This window comes from Lissotriton vulgaris, unplaced genomic scaffold (genome assembly GCF_964263255.1).
Source record: "Lissotriton vulgaris unplaced genomic scaffold, aLisVul1.2 SCAFFOLD_292, whole genome shotgun sequence".
Classification (NCBI taxonomy): domain Eukaryota; kingdom Metazoa; phylum Chordata; class Amphibia; order Caudata; family Salamandridae; genus Lissotriton; species Lissotriton vulgaris.
In genome coordinates this window covers 958280-977115 of record NW_028249215.1, presented here as the reverse complement: position 1 = coordinate 977115, position 18836 = coordinate 958280, and the positions used below count along the sequence as shown (strand labels likewise).

General features: G+C 44.2%; 1 protein-coding gene across 2 annotated transcripts in view; it reads left to right on the top strand.

Moving 5' to 3' along the window:
• The window catches only part of LOC147663659 (GRB2-associated-binding protein 2-like), a 504795-nt gene that overhangs the window by 357445 nt on the left and 128514 nt on the right, over positions 1–18836 (top strand). The gene's annotated exons all lie outside the window — the stretch shown is intronic.

The following is an 18836-nucleotide window of genomic DNA, read 5'->3' as shown; positions in this document are numbered from 1 at the left end:
GTACTGAGACAAGAATAGTGTAATAGTTCTATGTGAGCTCTAATCTTTGCTGGGAAATGTAAAAACAAATTTGCACAATGTTTACAAATGATGCCTTGGTGGGCAACGTCCTCTTCAATGCATTGCCTAAACTGAGATTATGTTTTGCTAAAATAAAAATCAGATTTTAGAGCCTCAATGCAGGTTGCTTCTTCGGAACACGTAACAGTAGTTCTGCGTGGGTCTCAGTTCTGATAACTATTTTGAAAAAATGTATTATTCACTCTAATGCATGGTAGGTCTGGTTCCTCTAGATATCATTGCATTTTAGATGTGAGCTCTAATAGTTTTCATTCCTTCCTACTTGCTGGTAATCATACTTTTTAGGTCGAGCAGACGTACTCTCAATGCGTGAGCATTGAGAGTGTCTGCTACAGACCTAATGTGGCCCGTATTTAGGAAAGTGGACACGACTCAGACGCGCGCTTTTGCAGTCTCAGCTTTGAACGCGGGAGCGCGCGTCTGAGCCGCGCCTGCGCAGAGTAAATCACAGCCCCTGCTCACACACAGACACAGCCAGCCCCCACCCCTCTGCATGCACGCACACACAGGCGCGCGCGCACACACACACACATGCACACGCTGCCGCCCCCACCCCCCTGCATACACACAGACACGCAAGCACGGAGCCCCACTCACCCGGACTTCTACTCGTCCCGCTCCGGGCTGCTCACTCCGACGTCAACGGGCACAGGGATACCGGCACTCCGCTCCTTGGCTTCCCGGGCGGACGCCGGCTGCACGCAGGGCTCTCCTCTCTCTGCACCGGAGCCATGCGCCAGCCACTGCAGCCTGCCTCCTGGGAAGCTCCGGTCGCGTGTCCGGCCCCGCCCCCGTCCCAACAAAGGTTGCCTGGCTTCCTGGTATCGTAACGCTGTTTATATCTTTTACAGGTCACATGACCCAGCTAACCTATCCAATTCTGGGAGCATCCACGTGACTAAGATAATCTCAAGATAATTGTTACGATCATTGAGTTATTTAATAGATATCGACCACTTGACGGGTTGCCTTCACAATAACTATTGTTTGTCGAAAACACGATATGCTTAGAAATGTTTAATCTTTGTCGACTTTTGTTTCGACGTTACACCCAAGATGACGCTACTCACATTCACTGGAAGGTCACATGACGTAGCCAACCAATCCGAAGATGTGACATTGTTTAAAAGAGCACTTCGATGTAGGTTAATTTGATTGCATCTCCGTGACTTTGTCGGCTGAAGCATGCCTTTTTCGATTTTGACAAACAGACTAATTAGTAAGTACTTGTATCTAGCCATTACCGGCATGTTATCTTCATTCTCGCCTGCTGACATAAATCTGTCTTTACATTTGGGCGGCGGCTTAGATTTGCTGATATAGCAACCACGCATCTGACATGCTCTGTGCTTACTAATGCTGGCGTTTTTATTCAACGCTATTACACTGAGCTGCTCTCTGAAACCGAAAAATCTAGCTAGTTCCGGCATGTTATTTTCACTCTCGCCTGCCGGCAGAAGCTTGGTTTTACATTTGGGCTGCTGTTCAGATTTGCTGATAGAATAACCGCGTATCTGACATGCTCTGTGCTTACTAATGTTGACGGTTTATTCTTAAGCTCAATGTCGTAAGAAACACTATTACACAGAGTAGCTCTTTGAAACTGTAAAATCTTGTGCAGTACCAGCGGTATTGTTTCGCACTGTTATGCATAATATCAAATTAGCAGTGTGATTCATATTCACTATATGTCCATGTTACTAGTCAACAAGTGGAGTTTATATGGCTTAAACAACCATTGATTCGCTATGAAACAATGTGAACACTGAAGTCCTACCATTGTTCCTAAAAGGTTGGGTGCCTTAACGCATAACTTACTCTCAGTTGACACCGACTTTTTATATAGTATTTGTACTGACTGGTTGTTTAAATGTAAATCATTCCATATCAAGCCGTGTGCTTCCAGCCTGCAGGCGGCTGCACCGCTCTGCGACCAGGCGTTTGAAGCCCGTGTTTTGGGCCAAGCAGTACCCTGTCACATATAAACACAGCCATGTGTATTGGAAATAGATAAAACAACAGAATGCATCTTGTGACCCTAGAACTGGATGTACAGACGATTCAAGGGCTTCCAAGGGGTTTATAATCCTGCAGTGCCGGTCTAAATCTAGCTGCTATGAAGTGCAAGTGCGTCATTCATGCTGAAGTAACCAGGGCCTTCCACACATTGGACACTGCGCTGCCTCACACACACTGCGCTGCCTCACACACACTGCGCTGCCTCACACACACTGCGCTGCCTCACACACACTGCGCTTCCTCACACGCACTGCGCTGCCTCACACGCACTGCGCTGCCTCACACTCACTGCGCTGCCTCACACTCACTGCGCTGCCTCACACTCACTGCGCTGCCTCACACTCACTGCGCTGCCTCACATACACACTGCGCTGCCTCACACACACACACACACACTGCGCTGCCTCACACACATACTGCACTGCCTCGCACACACACTGCGCTGCCTCACACACACACACTGCGCTGCCTCACAAACACAGTACGTAGTCACACACTGCTGTGTGTCACTCACACTGTCCTATCACACACACTGAGCTGTTACACACACACTGCCCTGCTACACACTGCGCTGCCTCACACACACTGCACTGCCTCAACACACTGCGCTGCCTCACAGACACTGCGCTGCCTCAACACACTGCGCTGCCTCACAGACACTGCGCTGTCTCAACACACTGCGCTGCCTCAACACACTGCGCTGCCTCACAGACACTGCGCTGCCTCACAGACACTGCGCTGCCTCAGACACTGCGCTGCCTCAGACACTGCGCTGCCTCACAGACACTGCGCTGCCTCACAGACACTGCGCTGCCTCACAGACACTGCGCTGCCTCACACACTGTGCTGCCTCACACACTGCGCTGCCTCACACACACACACACAAACACTACGTAGTCACACACTGCTGTGTGTCACTCACACTGTCCTATCACACACACTGCACTGTTACACACAAACTGCACTGTGAGTCACACACTGCACTGCCCTGCTACACACTACACTGCCCTGCTACACACTACACTGCCCTGCTACACACTACACTGCCCTGCTACACACTACACTGCCTCACACACGCACTGCCTCACACACGCACTGCCTCACACACGCACTGCCTCACACACGCACTGCCTCACACACTGCGCTGCCACACACAAGCTGCCTCGCACACACACACACGCTGCCTCACACACACACACTGCGCTGCCTCACACACACACTGCGCTGCCTCAGACACTGCGCTGCCTCAGACACTGCGCTGCCTCACAGACACTGCGCTGCCTCACAGACACTGCGCTGCCTCACAGACACTGCGCTGCCTCACACACTGTGCTGCCTCACACACTGCGCTGCCTCACACACACACACACAAACACTACGTAGTCACACACTGCTGTGTGTCACTCACACTGTCCTATCACACACACTGCACTGTTACACACAAACTGCACTGTGAGTCACACACTGCACTGCCCTGCTACACACTACACTGCCCTGCTACACACTACACTGCCCTGCTACACACTACACTGCCCTGCTACACACTACACTGCCTCACACACGCACTGCCTCACACACGCACTGCCTCACACACGCACTGCCTCACACACGCACTGCCTCACACACTGCGCTGCCACACACAAGCTGCCTCGCACACACACACACGCTGCCTCACACACACACACTGCGCTGCCTCACACACACACACTGCCTCACACACACACACACAATGTGCTGCCTCACACACACACACACACACACACACACACACACTGCGCTGCCTCACACACACACTGCGCTGCCTCACACACTGCCCTGCCTCACACGCACTGCCACATAATTACACAGCTCTCAATGCAACATACACTCCAAATACCACTCAGTGCCACATAATTATATGCCACATAATTACACTGCACTCAATGCAACATACACTCCAAACAATACGACTCAGTGCCACAAAATTACATGCTATATAATTACACTGCACTCAATGCAACATACACTCCAAATACCACTCAGTGCCGCATAATTACACGCCGCATAATTACACTGCACTCAATGCAACATACACTCCAAACAATACGACTAAGTGCCACAAAATTACACACAACACAATTACACTCTACTGAATACAACATACACTCCACACAATACCACTCAATGCCACATAATTACATGCTACATAATTACACTGCACTCAATGCAACATACACTCCAAATACCACTCAGTGCCACATAATTACACGCCGCATAATTACACTGCACTCAATGCAACACACACTCCAAATACCACTCAGTGCCACATAATTACACGCCACATAATTACACTACACTCAATGCAACATACACTCCAAATACCACTCAGTGCCACATAATTACACACCACATATTTACACTGCACTCCATGCAACATACACTCCAAATACTACTGAGTGCCACATAATTACACACCACATAATTACACTGCACTCAATGCAACATTCACTCCAAATCCCACTCAGTGCCCCATAAGTACACTCTACTGAATGCAACGCACACTCCACACAATACCACTCTGTGCCACATAATATGCTACATAATTACACTGCACTCAATGCAACATACACTCCAAATACCACTCAGTACCACATAATTAATCTACTGAATACAACATACACTCCCCATATTACCACTCAGTGCCACATAATTACACCCCATATAATTACTCTTCTCAATGCAACGTAAATACACTCCACATATTACCACTCAGTGCCGTATAATTACACACCTCATACTTACACTACTCAATGCAACATAAATACACTCTATCTATCACACTCACTCTATCGCCATCACTCTATCTATCTATTGCCCTCACTCTATCTATCTATTACTTCGCCACAGCATCACTCAGCACCACCACAGCATCACTCATGGGAAATACAACTCACTAGGTGCTACCACAGCATCAATGAACGCCACAGCATCACTCGTCGCCACCACTACATCACTCGTCGCCACCACAACATCACTCAGCACCACCACAGCATCAATCTGTGCAACCATTCAACAACTGGTTCAAATATGTTCTCTCAATGTTTCAAGCTTTATTACAAATGTCAGAAAAAGATGTTAGTATTTCACTTCTGTTCTTGGATTTTCGTCACAATAAAATACAATTAACATATTCTTCACAATTTTTTTTTACAAAAGTTTAAGCTACTGCTATTATAAATTACAATAACTTTTATTTCAGTATTATTAAAAACTGTAAAAGCCATTGTTATTTGAAATATCAATACATCTAAGTCACGTAAATACAACACATATTGCATTACAAATGCTATAGGTGTCACATTTGTAACAGTTAAAACTATTGGCATTGTAAATGACAAAGCAATTAAGTTTGCTATTTTCAAAACCAACACATAAATAAAAAATGTGTCATTTACAATACCAATAGCTCAAACTTTTCTAATGCGAGACCTATTGCATTGCAAATGCTTGTTGTTTTTGTTTCTCGTACGGTATATGCATGGTCCCACTACTTATGCTTTCCTGCAAGTGTGCAAACCTAGTCAGTGGGAACCTGCAGGGATTCTAAAAGAAACAAGCCTTGCCCAGGCCAGTAGCTGCGGCCTTGGCAACGTGGTGCGATGGTTACATCTTTAAAATGCTTTTATTGTAAGCCTAGGACACACAAATAAAAATAAGGGGAAAAAGTAACCATGTTGCTGCCTAAACATGGCAGTCTTGTGCTTGTACTAAAAATGTTTAGTTTGAAATTAAAAACCATAGCATACAGCTTTAATAGAGCAGTATCTGTGCTTCATAGAGGGCAGGTGTACTTATAAATTTGTTTTAGTTTTAATTTAGAAAACAGAAACATGTGATTTTATTATTGTAAAGAAAAGTTATTAAAAAGGATGAAGCATGGCAAGAAAAATACACTGCCTAATAAAGTATTGGCCTATAATCCCTGTCACTGAAGGGTACTACTTCCTATTGGGCAGCTGAGCATATTTGATTGGGCAAAGTACCATTACTCTTAATGCAAGAAAGCCAGTAGCTGAAGTGGGCTGAGCCCATGCTGCATGTTATGATGGGCAGAAGGGAAATGTAAGTAACAGTTGAGTGGACCAATGGCTGAAGAGGGCTGACTCTAATATCCTCTCCTTTATATAAAAAAAAAGATTTGTCATGATTTTTATTAATTGCACGTGGCTGGTAACTAACAGAAACATTTAGGAGATGCTTTACCAAGGCTGATATCCCAAGTTTTTTGATGTAGACAACAGTGCTTGGTGAATATATATTGAGAAGGCCACCTGGTACCTTGCACCGGTGATCGAACCGTGAACCCTGTAGTCCGGAGTCAGGCACCCTGGCTGCTGCGCCACACCTCTTCCACAGTGCATAAACATAGCAGTTCATTTAAATGTTTTACTGGAAAATAGTGCCATAGAGCAACACAGGTTGCCTTTTATGATAGGGCCAAATGACGTTAGCAAATTGAGTGGAAAACTAGCCCTGGGGTGGAAGACAGGGAACTTGTAGGAAAATAAATACGTCCTAGCCCTATTGAACTGATGAAATACAGCAAGGAAGGGATCTTGAACATGGGCAAAATGTGAATTCAGAGTACGTTCTCAAACTGTAACACAATTGCATCCACTGCCCCTATGTTAGCCTCACTAGCTGGAAAGTCAAATTGCATATACAAGAGCATGTAAGCATCTTTAAGAGTAAAAAACGTACGACCAAATTAGTGCCAAATTTTACAACTACTTCACACAGATCAACAGAGTTCAAATGGACTGTTTTAGAACAAGTAAATCTCAGGCTAACAGTAGCAGAAACAATCCTAAATAGAAAATAAGCTAAATGGCTCCTTTCTGAAGCTACTGATTGGCGAGGTCTGAATGATTTAATCGAACGGGACCAGATATCCAACACACGAGTCCACTCATCTGTGTGTGTAGTCCCTGGAGTTATAGTTTGTTTTTTTAATGTCAACTCTGACTTTTCATTTCCACCACAGCTTCTCTGCAGGTACCCTCCACTTAATATTTTCCAGCCAAATGTGTACATCTCCACTTTTTTAAATAAAAAGGCACATTTATACTCATATATGTTTTATTGACTTTTGTGCCTCTTCTTTTTTCAATATTTATTTTATTATTATTATTCTTGCCTATCCTTGGGAGATGCACAAGTATACCATTATTATTCCAAGATGGCGCAGTTAGTGCAACGCCGCACATGAAGACATCACCCAATCGCCACCACACACAGAGGAAGGGCAAGTGATTAAAATAGATTGCTGCTCTCCCCGTTGAGGTCCAAATCCTCAGGTCTCGAGCCTTTGCGGGCCTTGGGATCTGGGGCCACTTCCACAATGCAGGCCGCCAAAGAGATTCCGCTCTGTGCCTGAATCCAATCTTGGGATTACCTGACGCCGGTGAGAACGCATTGGCGTTCCATCTACAATAAGGTTTGACATAAGTAGTGTGAAGGACTACTGTGATACATTTAAATAATTACACTCTCAGTGAAATTGAATGTTTATATACTTGTGATAACAAATCAACCTGCAATTAATAGTGTCTCAAATGGCATTCCTTTTTTTCCAGTAAATTCTACCAGAGACAGATTTTTTTTGTAGCATCCTGAACCGGGCATGAGAGTCCCACACTGGGTTAGGGTAATTGCATACTTGCTATCTATTTACACGAAACTGGGGTGTATATGTTTGAGGATTACCAGTCAGTTCTGTCGCCGTCTCATTTTTCAGATGCTGCTGAGAGTTGCCTGCAATAAGCTGGTTAGTTCTCTATTGGTCCTGGTGAAATTGCCACAAGTTGTGTTGGCAATGGAACACGTCGACCTTCATTAGTACAGGCCCGAGCAAGTCCTGCATTCTTTAACACATAGGGCCTGATTCTGATGCAGTTTGGAAAGCTTCCCGACCAAATGGTTTGGAAATGGTTTCCAACCCACTCGGATCGGGAGAGTCCGACCGACAGAGTACGATGCATCCGGATGCTTCCAGATATGATTTGGTTGGACTCCCATTGACTTCAATGGGAGCATATATTCCTAACCGCATCATAATTGGGCCCTGGGTCGGGAAGACACGTTCCCGATCGATTTGGAAGGAACAAATGCCATTAGGAGGCCTTCCTAACCACATCAGAATCAGGCCTAGGTGGGAATGCTTTCCCAACCACATCAGAATCCGGCAGAGAGAAGAGATGCAATACACATCAGAAAGGGATAAGCATAACCCTTGCGTAATCATGGGAAATTAATTTAGCATTATTTTTTAGCTCGAGATGCGCCCTTGCATCAGTTTTTTATGAAAAGACTTATTTTGCAGTAAAAAAAAATTGAAGGAGAAACACGGTTGATGCATGGGGCGGATGTTCGTGTTATTCCTTTACCCTCAGTAAATTTGTACTATGAATTGTGCGGAATTGCGTGGCGTGACATAATTTAATTAATTTTGCATATCAAGGTGATTTTAAAAATAAGTGAGGACGTGCACCATAATCCAGCCAATATCTGACCCCCGGAATACCTAGTAACTTTTAATTGGGTGGTCAGTAAGCTGGGATCAATAGTCAGAAAACAGCTACCTTGTCCCATGGTACTAGCAGTAATCATGGTGCTGGTGTGACCTCCAGTATGAGTGAGCAGCAGGGATGAGAAGCCAGGGACACAGTCCCACCTGCATCTGCTGTCCCTGTGTTTCCATTTAAGGTGTTTCCTCATAATCAAGGCAGCTGCAGATAGGGGCTTGTCTGTCTAAAACTACTTCTAGCCTTGGCTGGTTTTTGAAAGGTGTACAATTAGCTACCTCCATGCAGTGACAAAGATGTCCAAGGCACAGCTAGCTAGGACTTTTCCTAGCAGCATTTTAAAGGGCTAAGACTTATCTATAATGTGTGAATTGTGTGATCCTGTCCTGGTATTGTAAAGACAAGTATGAGTGCCATAGACATGCTAGCAGCATGTATACAGAGGCAAAGCAGAGGATCTGAGTGGGACTTGGGTTGGTCCCAGTGCTTCTGGTGTGAGTGGGAGGGCTACGGTGGGTGTTGGCAAGTTTAAAAAAACAAAAACAAAAATGCAATGTATAGGTATCATACACACGGCTCACCGGCAACAGATTCGTGGCTTAACCCCTTCACTGCTATTCCGCCGCAGTGCTAAGGGGGCGGGGCGGCCGCACGGAGGGCGCATGCTGGTGACGGAACCGCTCCGTGACCAGCCGCGGTTGCGCTGTGCTCATGACGGAGCGGTTCCGTCACGGCCCGCCCGCTCAATAGAACGTTCAGCGCAGGCGCGGAATCCGCACCGCGCAAGCGTTCCGAGCAGGCCGTGACGGAACCGCTCCGTCATCAGCACAGCGCGACCGCGGCTGATGACGAAGTGGTTCCGTCACCAGCAGGGGAGGGGTTAAAGATACAAGAAATACACAGAAAACTCACACAGCTTCTCTGGCCGAGTTTCAATTGGAAATGGGAAGGTGTGACCAGAAGCGAAACAAAGTCAAAGCCAATGGATCATGAGTTGGCAAGCCTGCAATTCTTCTATGCACTAGACTTTAAAAGTGCAAAATAACTAAACATGTAATAACAATTTTAAAAGTAGCAATGTCTAAAGGTGGCAATCATGTACCTGCCAAAAAAGTAAATCAAAACTAACCTATTTAAAATGACACATTGGAAAATTTATAAAAGCAGTTAGATGAAAGAAGAAATACAAGCAGAGATTGGCTTACCATCACTAGCACTGAAGCAGACCACTTTGTAGGCGTATTTGGACATATGAAAGAGCAAAATTTCTGAAGTAGGCTGACCCATTGGTCAGTGCTGATTGCTGTGGGGGCAGAAGCAAATTGTGAACTACAGACTACAGTTAAGTAGACTAATAAGTGAAGAGGTTTTACAGAAAGCCCATGTAAGTATGTATACATGCATGTATTTTACTATGCATTGTTTGTAAGCTATGAGGCTAGCTATATTCTTAAAGTTGCCCCTAAGCCAGACATAAAAAGGATAAGAGTGGAAGAAAAAACCCTGACAAAATAAAGTGCTAACCCATCAGATCTAACACGGAAGTGACCTTCTATTTAGCCAGATGTGTAATCAGCGAAATTTTGTCAGTCATTGTGCCAGAAGTCAATGGCAGAAGTGGGCTGACCCATTACCCCAAGCTGTTGACTACAGTTGGCTGAAGCAAAATGTCATAAGCACTTTAACAGACCAACGGATGAAGGCGCCAGACACAAAACACATGCCTGTACATCATCAGCGTCTCCTCCGATATGGCGGAGGAGCATTGCCCCCCATGTCAGCAGCTTCAAAATGGCAGGAAAGGGAAAATAAAACGATAATAAACCCGTTTTGTTATCGTTTAATTTTCCTTTCCCGCCGAGTCTTTTGGGGTGGGGCCATGGGGATGACAGGCTGCAGGAGGAGTGGTTAGTGCATGGTGATCAGTGCGCATGACGGTTTGGCCAGTCTACCTCAGCCCCCTCCCCCCAGCCACTCCCCAACAACAGCAGCCGCTACTGCTGTACATGTTTTTATTATGAATGATTTGGAAAACATGGGGATAGAAAGCTGGAGAGCTGACTCTGGGCCACACTTAAAAGCTGATACAATAATTTATATTGTTCTAAGGGCCTTCATTAGGTTGGAGGAGCTTGCGACGGACAGCAGAGTGTAGGAGCACTAAAGAATTAGCAGCTGGGCCTGGCAGTACAAAAAAGGGAGGGTGAACAGGAAAGGTATGCGGTTGTCCAACATCCCACCACCCGCTGGAAGTAAAAAGAATGACAGGCTGCCCCGGGACACCAAAGGTGGCTACCTGCGAGGGCGGCCATCCTTAGTGCCATAGGATGGCACGGACCCTGAGCGGTCTAGTGGTTGGCTGACTCGGTGGTCAGCCAGTGGTCAACCTGACATTCCCCACACGTGAGGTCATTTCCTGTCCTGGGGGGGAGGGCTATATAGCCCGGGGGGTGAGGGTCAGGCGTCCTCTTTTGTTCCTGTGCAGCGGCGTGTAGACCCTCGCCCCCCACCTCTGGAGAATCCCGCAGCGCTGACCCGGACTGCCCGGCGTTTCTTTTCCCTCCCATCCGCTTACCCTGCTCTCGGGCAGATCGGGGTGGGGGGGGGCTACTACTAATGAATTGTTTTTGTGTTGCAGGCGGAGTTACAGGGCGATCCAATACAGGAAGGTACAGAAGGGCACCCTCTACAGGAGCACCGGAAGGGTGCGTGAGCGATATATCCCCCAGGGAGATCCACGGTAAAAGGATCCTGGGGGACTGACGGCGCCCCGTTAGTCCTTCGGGCGGTTGTGTACCTGAGCAACCGGGGGTTGCCAACGCTCTGCCCCCCGAGGGGGGGGGGTTTGAGTAAATGGGCGAACGAGAGGTTCGCCGGGAGTAGGGGTTAGACCTTTCCCCCCAAACTGATAACGCCCCTAAGGTTTAACACCGCGGGGGGGTTATAGCTCGGTCAGGTGGGCGGGTCGCGAGGGGCAGCCTGCTCTGGATCGCCCGTAAGTTAACCCAACATGTTGGCATAATGTAGATGCTAATAAAACTGCAACAACTCTCTCCATCAACTTGTGTGGTGTCCGTTATTGTGGGATGGGGGGGTTGTGTGTAAGCGGGTACGGGCCGATATTGATACTAAAGAAATAGTAGGGGGTGCAGGAGTAGCACTCGTAAAATACCCACAAATTCTGAATAGGAACGAGAGAAGGTGGGCTTTGTAGCAGACATAACACTTGGAATGCAGTCCAAAAGGTTATGGCAAATTGACATGTGGACAAAAATAGTACCATTTTGATAGGGAACCGTGATGTGATCTCATTGTAACATGAATTTGTAATGATACAGCTAAACATCAGGCAAAAAAAATACTTGTTTGCCTATTAAAGTGGTCAACTGGAGGCTGAAACGCTGTCTAATTGCTGGAGTGACCTTTCGTCCCTTTTCTGACTTTACATTGGACATCAAAGTTAGCAGATAATTAGTTCTGCTAAAAAAAAGAGGTATTGGGATTTTGTTGATTCTTCTTGCACTAATGTTACGGCACCCGGCACTTTAACTTCCACCTTTTAAATGTCAAAAGCGGTTTTAAGTTCGATATGTATATGGACGATGGTGAACCCATCCAGGCGCGATCACTTTTCATCCAATTTAGGTTTGGGGTTCTACCATTGAATGTAATGAAAAATAGTTGGGCAAATATTACTGTATCCCCTCTGTGTGAATCGTGTCACTCTACCCCAGCGACTATAGAACATTTGTATTTTTTTCTTTCCCGCCTATATAAACTTAAGAAAAACTTAGATTATCCCGGCCTGCCAACTGCTTTCTTTTTCATGCCCCTCTGATGTTCTGCGCATATTTAGGTCAGAAACAACAAGGGGGCTTGTCTATACATTATCAAGATACCTGCTTTACGCCTGGTGGCAGAGGCTTAAAGTGGTAAAATAATATCATGATGAGGTTCTAGTGACCAAGCAGGGTAAGCTGTCTGCAAAGTGACTCAGTGGGACAGTAGGGAAATGATGGGGTCGAATTGTTTTATTGTGGGTGTTTTTAAGTGACATCTTTGATTTTATGGCAAAAACACAAATTACAATCTAGTTTTAAAACACTGTATAGGACCGTGAAGTCAATGTCATTTTAAACTACTGTTTTTTTAATATTTTCATGAAATATTGTGTGCTACATGATTTTATGTTGTGTATGATCATGCAATTGGTTGAATAAATAAATATAGTTCTGATGGCATTGTGCCCTCCTCTGTTGGAATGAGCTTTGTGCCATGTGAAAGAGGTTCTGAGCAAGCTGGAAACTCAGTAGTTAAAAGTTTGAGATTTAATGTCCACCCAGCCTATGTGCAATGGTAAATTATCATGTGGACCCAGTTGAGAGTTTTCAGGCAGGTCACCATCTTGAAAAAGAGTTGCTGAGCTTCTCCTCCTCTGGGCAAGTTTCAGCAAGAGCCTGAACTTAAAACCACTGCACATTCCAAAAGTTACATCACTGCTGCTGATGTTACCAAGTTGTAACTCCAGCCGCCTGTGTTGACGTCAGTCACAACTCCTCAGAGGCGGCTTGTACTTTGCTATCTGTTGGCACCTCCCTCGGTGACTCTGTGTCCTGGCCCAAGTGCCTAACCAGCTATGTTTATTGGAAACAGACTATCCCAGAAAATTGTATACAGCGGCATAACCACCCTTAACGACTAGGGAAATGGAGTTTGTTGTGTAACAGAGCTTCTCAAATATTAATGAAAAGAAAAGTATGTACCTAATTTTCACAAAATCTGGTCATTTTCCCCTAGAAAGACTGTAGAAAGTTGTTTTTCAAAATATATTGCCAGCTCCTATCTGAAATCAACAAACCCGATTAACTAAGAGTTTGATACAGTTGTTTACTTGCATGCTGCTGTTGCCTTGTGAAAGAAAGACTTACCGAAATGGGAAAACACAACTCTGTTATTTAAGGAGTGGGTACTGAGCGGCCATTATTGACGAGTGTATGATTTATTTACAGTCAACAATCACTACTTCTGAAAGGGCATAACACCACCCAAAGATAATTCCAGCCACATATTATATAAGGGATAAAGTACTCCTTACTTACATTATAAGGATATTACAAGTCACCAAGGGGTTCCATAACCATATAGAAGAATGAGTCCGAAGGCCGAGTTCCTTTATAAGGATATGAAGCCCCTCGGTCACTTGCAATATCCTTATAATGTATGGTTGAGGGTACTTTACCCCATATAATACATGGTCACATCATCACATTTCCACAAACCACTTAAAACCTTGGTGCGCAGTTCTTTGATATGAAAGAGAGAGCTCGTTTGCAAACATGAAGTATAAAAATGGAACTTACAGTGCACATTTAAACACATTAAAAACCGGTTAGATATTTTTTGCAAAAAGATATTAGATACGGTTTAATGTAAGTAATTTTTTTAAAAAAAGAAGCTGCAGTAACTCTGAATGTGTAGAAACCTGAATAAAGATTATTACTTTTCTATAATTATCTAAGGATATAAACATGTTATTTCTGCTTGTCACTGCGAGCTAGAAAACTAGAGCGAAAGAAAGAAAAGACATTTTGTTTTGATTGCTTTAAATAGCTACTTTAATTATGCTCCCTGACGTGACCTGCCTTTCACTGCCGCTGCTGGCAGCAGACATTGTGACATCAGAACTTGACTGTAATAGCTTATTACAGTTCAGTTCTGACATCTTTTCTATATATTCGGGAATGGGTGCATTATTTATATATATAAAGTTTGAGACAGCTGTTTATGCATGAATTGCTGAATCCCGTGTATTATTATAATCTAAAGTGAATAGACTTATTAATGCAGTAAAAAGTCTACAGAAAAATGCCTTAAATAGCACGTAAGAGCAGCGGGATATTTGGGCACAGTAATAAACTCTGGCATCGGAAACTACCATATCTTGGTAGCAGTAAATGGACCATTCTGACCAGTCGTCCCATTGCTGTGTTTTGTGTCAGAATTTTGTTTACTCCGACAAATGCAGTGTGTTTCCCAGTGCCTGAAGTTAGGTTTGGTTTTGATTTCCGGCTGTACACATGTGTCTGTTCCTTCTGGCCTAGGGTGACCAACCGTCCGTAAATTTCACGGACAGTCCGTAATTTTGGCTGTCTGTCCGTTGTCCGTGAAGGATTCTTTAACGGACGCCATTTGTCCGTAATTTTAACCGGGCACAGCTTGCCCCCACCTCCCTTCTTGACTCCCATGCTGTATGAAAGCTCAGACCCCCAGCAGCACTGTAGAGGCACAGCAGGATGGCAACCCTCACACCTCCAGCCCTTGATGAGCTGTTAAGAGGTGAGACACTCATTTATTTGTGTTTTTGTTGACTGCAGCACAGACCAGTGTAATAGTTAAACTGGTGTCTTTTTGTCATGTAGCAACAATACATGAATACTAGCAGGGGCAGTTTGTAGTACTCCATCCTACAGTATATTAGTAGCTTATAAGAAATTGTTGGCTAATAAGAGACCGCGGCCATGTAGGTATCATTCCTGTATTAGAATTCTGATCCTCCTGCCAGATTACTTCTAAATAAATTCTCCTGGATGAGGAGGGAGCAGTGCTGGAGTATCTCTGTTGCAATCATACCGTGGTGCAGATCTCGACACGGGTGCCTGTTACAAATTGCTTAACGCTGCAGGTTTCCTGTGTCACCTACATGTTAAACACTGTTACCTGAGTAGGAGGGTCATTGTAAAATATCTGAGGAACATTACACGATCCATAATTTATAGTTGTGGTGGAACCTACCTTCCTACAAAAAACATAAAACTCTAAAAATGCTTTATTCAACATTCTAATTTACAAGGAAATGCAATTATAGTTTCTTGAGTCCTTTTTTGAAAATGGTAAAATTGTTTAACCATATCCAGAAACAGTAAAGGATCATGTTTTGCTGTTGGTCATTTTGCCTGAACAAATGTACAGAAGTATACCGCATACAAAACTTATCTCTTAAGATTGACGTTGCTTTAGAACACGTATAGAACACTTCTCAGACACATTTATTCAGAATATGATGATGGTACAGAGAATAAAAGGATAAGAGATCTTGATAGGCCAGGATGCATATTAATCCACAAGAGATGAATGCATTACAAAATATGTAGAAGCACAGACCTGGTTTATATGGTTACATTGGTGTACTCCGTTCTAAATAAAAATGCTATCTCTCTAGTTTTAGACGCACACCTCGAATACTTACTGTGAACGTGGAAGTTCTTTAAATATGCTAGGAACCACACTGGAATTCAGTGCTTTAATAATCAGTTGTCTGGGAATCATTTGCAGGTATCAAGTTTCTAATTTTGCATCATAAGTGTAGCTGAAAAAGAGCTCCCTTCACTCAATTTTGCTAACATAAAAATACTAAATATTGGTGGAATTGTCGGATCCGAAGGTGTAGGTACAAATGCAGAAATGTATCAAGCTATCAGAATGACGGTACTTGTTCGTTTATGGTTAGTGGCAGAATGTTGTTGGTTCTTGGCAGGAGTACCCAGCAAATGAAGATGAACAACCACAGATTCTTAGTTTTGTGGTAGTTTACACCTTTTTAATGCATGTACATTTTCTCCTACCAAAGAGTAGGCATGGCTAGGAAACGTCTTACAGTCTTTTTCTACATCTATTATTACTTTTTTAGTCTCATGGTCTTACTTCATTATTTCACCTTCCCTTTTCCTCTTTTATCTTCATGTCATTGCCCTGTGTTTTTTTAAATCACTTTTCTTCCTTTCACTCTTTCACTTCCCATTTTCCTGCTCCTTTTTATTTCTTTATTGTTTCTTTTGACCCTCTCATTTTTTGGCCACTGTCACTTTTTCTCCTTGGATTGCATTGCGCCTCTTTGCTTTTCTCTGCTTTTCGTTAAGTATTTTACCAGGTCATATGTCCTATGTTCCCCTCCTCTTCTGTCGGCTTCAATCTTCATTTATTTTATTTTCTAGGTTTTCCTTTCCCACTCACTCTCTTCTGCTATCCCTTTTCATTCCTTTAATGGATCAGTCTGTAGACAGCGTTGTCATTTGTTTATTGATGTTATCTCTGTATGTCTGAATGTTTGAGCTTCAAATTCTTGTTCTGGTTTTCCATGATGCTTCCCTTCACTGTTATTTGGACTGCTGTAGTACTTCTTATTGTTCTGATCTCTTTCCCCCAATCGCGGTTCAGCAAATGTCTGGCCACGAGACAGGGACATCCCAGTGGCCTGTAGCCCCAGATAGCCCGACCGGCTGCCCAGCCACACCTCACGTTGGCCTCGAGCAGCAAAACAGAGGCTCCTGACTTATGAGTCAATAAGTGTTGTTGTGACCCAGTTCTTCTCCTGTGAGCCTTCAGCAAGGATGGAAGGAGTATCTCCACCCCCTTTCTGAACCCAGCAATTTCCTTGGATCTTGCACAGGCTGAGTAGGCCACTTCTGATCATAAGCGGATGGCTTAACCCCTTCTGTGGAGAAGTGTGGCTCAGGGGTTAGAGGCGGAAGACCCGGAAGCTGAGATCGGCCCTGGACCAGGGTTCAATTCCTCGCCTCGGCGGGTCTTGGGCTCAAAAATTCCACGGACTCGATAATTCTCGCTCCGGTGCCTTCTCAACTCACAGGTTCACACTCTGCGACTCTGGGCAATAGCTTGCTTAATCTCCACAATGGCCCCTCGCGGCGGGATGCCTGGCTTTCACCTTGTGGATACCCTGTCGGGGTTATCTCACAGGGGAATACCAGGACGGGTTCCCTAAGCAAGCGCCGGGAAACCCTTTGTGGGTAGCTGTGCGCTATATAAGCTCAAATACATTTACATTTACATTTACATTCAAATACATTCGCTGCTGATAACGAGCTCAGCTCGTCATCAGCCACGGTGGTCGTGTGCGGATGACGAGCTGAGCTCGTCATCTAACGCGGCTTTTTGAAAAAAGCCGCACCGCGCAAAAATATGCGCTGCAGCAATGTGGTTAAGGTACCAAAACTGGTTTCCTAATCCACAGATGGGTATTGGGGTGAGATACTCTGATCTCTTGGGAATTTTGTTTTTCGTTCTCTACTATCTGCCTCGCTTGAAAATGTTGTTTTTCGTAGGGAATACATTGTCACGAGGTTTAGGGAACTGTGCCACTAAAACAGGAGCAGTTGGTGTGGTTGGGTGAAATAAGTCTCTGAGATTCAAAAGAGACAATGGTCCAAGATTTGTAAGATGCCTTACCAAGTAGAAGAACAGCCAGAGGTAAGGATTCAAGTCCTCCTGGAGAGGATTACTCACTAGGTTGAAGCTATCTGAAAGGACAACTGCTGTGGCGTTCCCTGCACCTCTCAGATGTCACCTCCATGGTTTTTAGAAAGGCACTGTTGTATTGTCTACTAGCTATTTTTAGAGATATTGTATGGGAATTTTATGAATATGCATTAAAAGAAGAAAAAAATATATTTTAAAAACAAAATTGAGGATGACTGGAATGCTACATTTCCGGGTGCATCCTTCCACTTCTTTGTAAATTCTATTTTTAGAGATACTTGCTCTGACAGACTTTTAATCACGTTTGTAACCTCTGTTTGTAGTCTAAAAGAGAGAGGGTTTTATTTTCTGCACAGGCAAATTAATTTAAACTGTTATTTTTATTTTTATAACACAGAGAAAAAAGGATTTATGCCATTTTCTTACCAGTCTGTAGCAATAACATCTTACATCAATGATCAACTCCTCTCAATCCCGCCATTGCCCAGTGAGACCTGTCCCTACGCCTCCTAGCCTCCTCCCTCATTCATGATATCACATGCTTGATCAAGAGTGTATTGGCCCCAGTACCATCAAGTTAAATGGACCATTCAGTGTAGATATATGTATTTTTTGTCGTTCGACAAAGGTTGTTCGCCTTTATACAAGTGAGGGTAACATTTTTTATAGCAAAATCTGATTAGAAGCAACACAAAACAAACAAGATAACATGTTCCTAGATTAAACTTTATTCAAGTGTATATTAGACACCTTCTCAGGACAGGAATGATAAACACGAGAGAGCAACACATAGAAAACTAGGCTTCCAGTTAGAAAAATACAAAAACTGTGGTAAAAGAATGATTTTAATGTACACCACCCCTAGCAGTCAAGGTTTAAGAACCACAGCATTTGAGGACT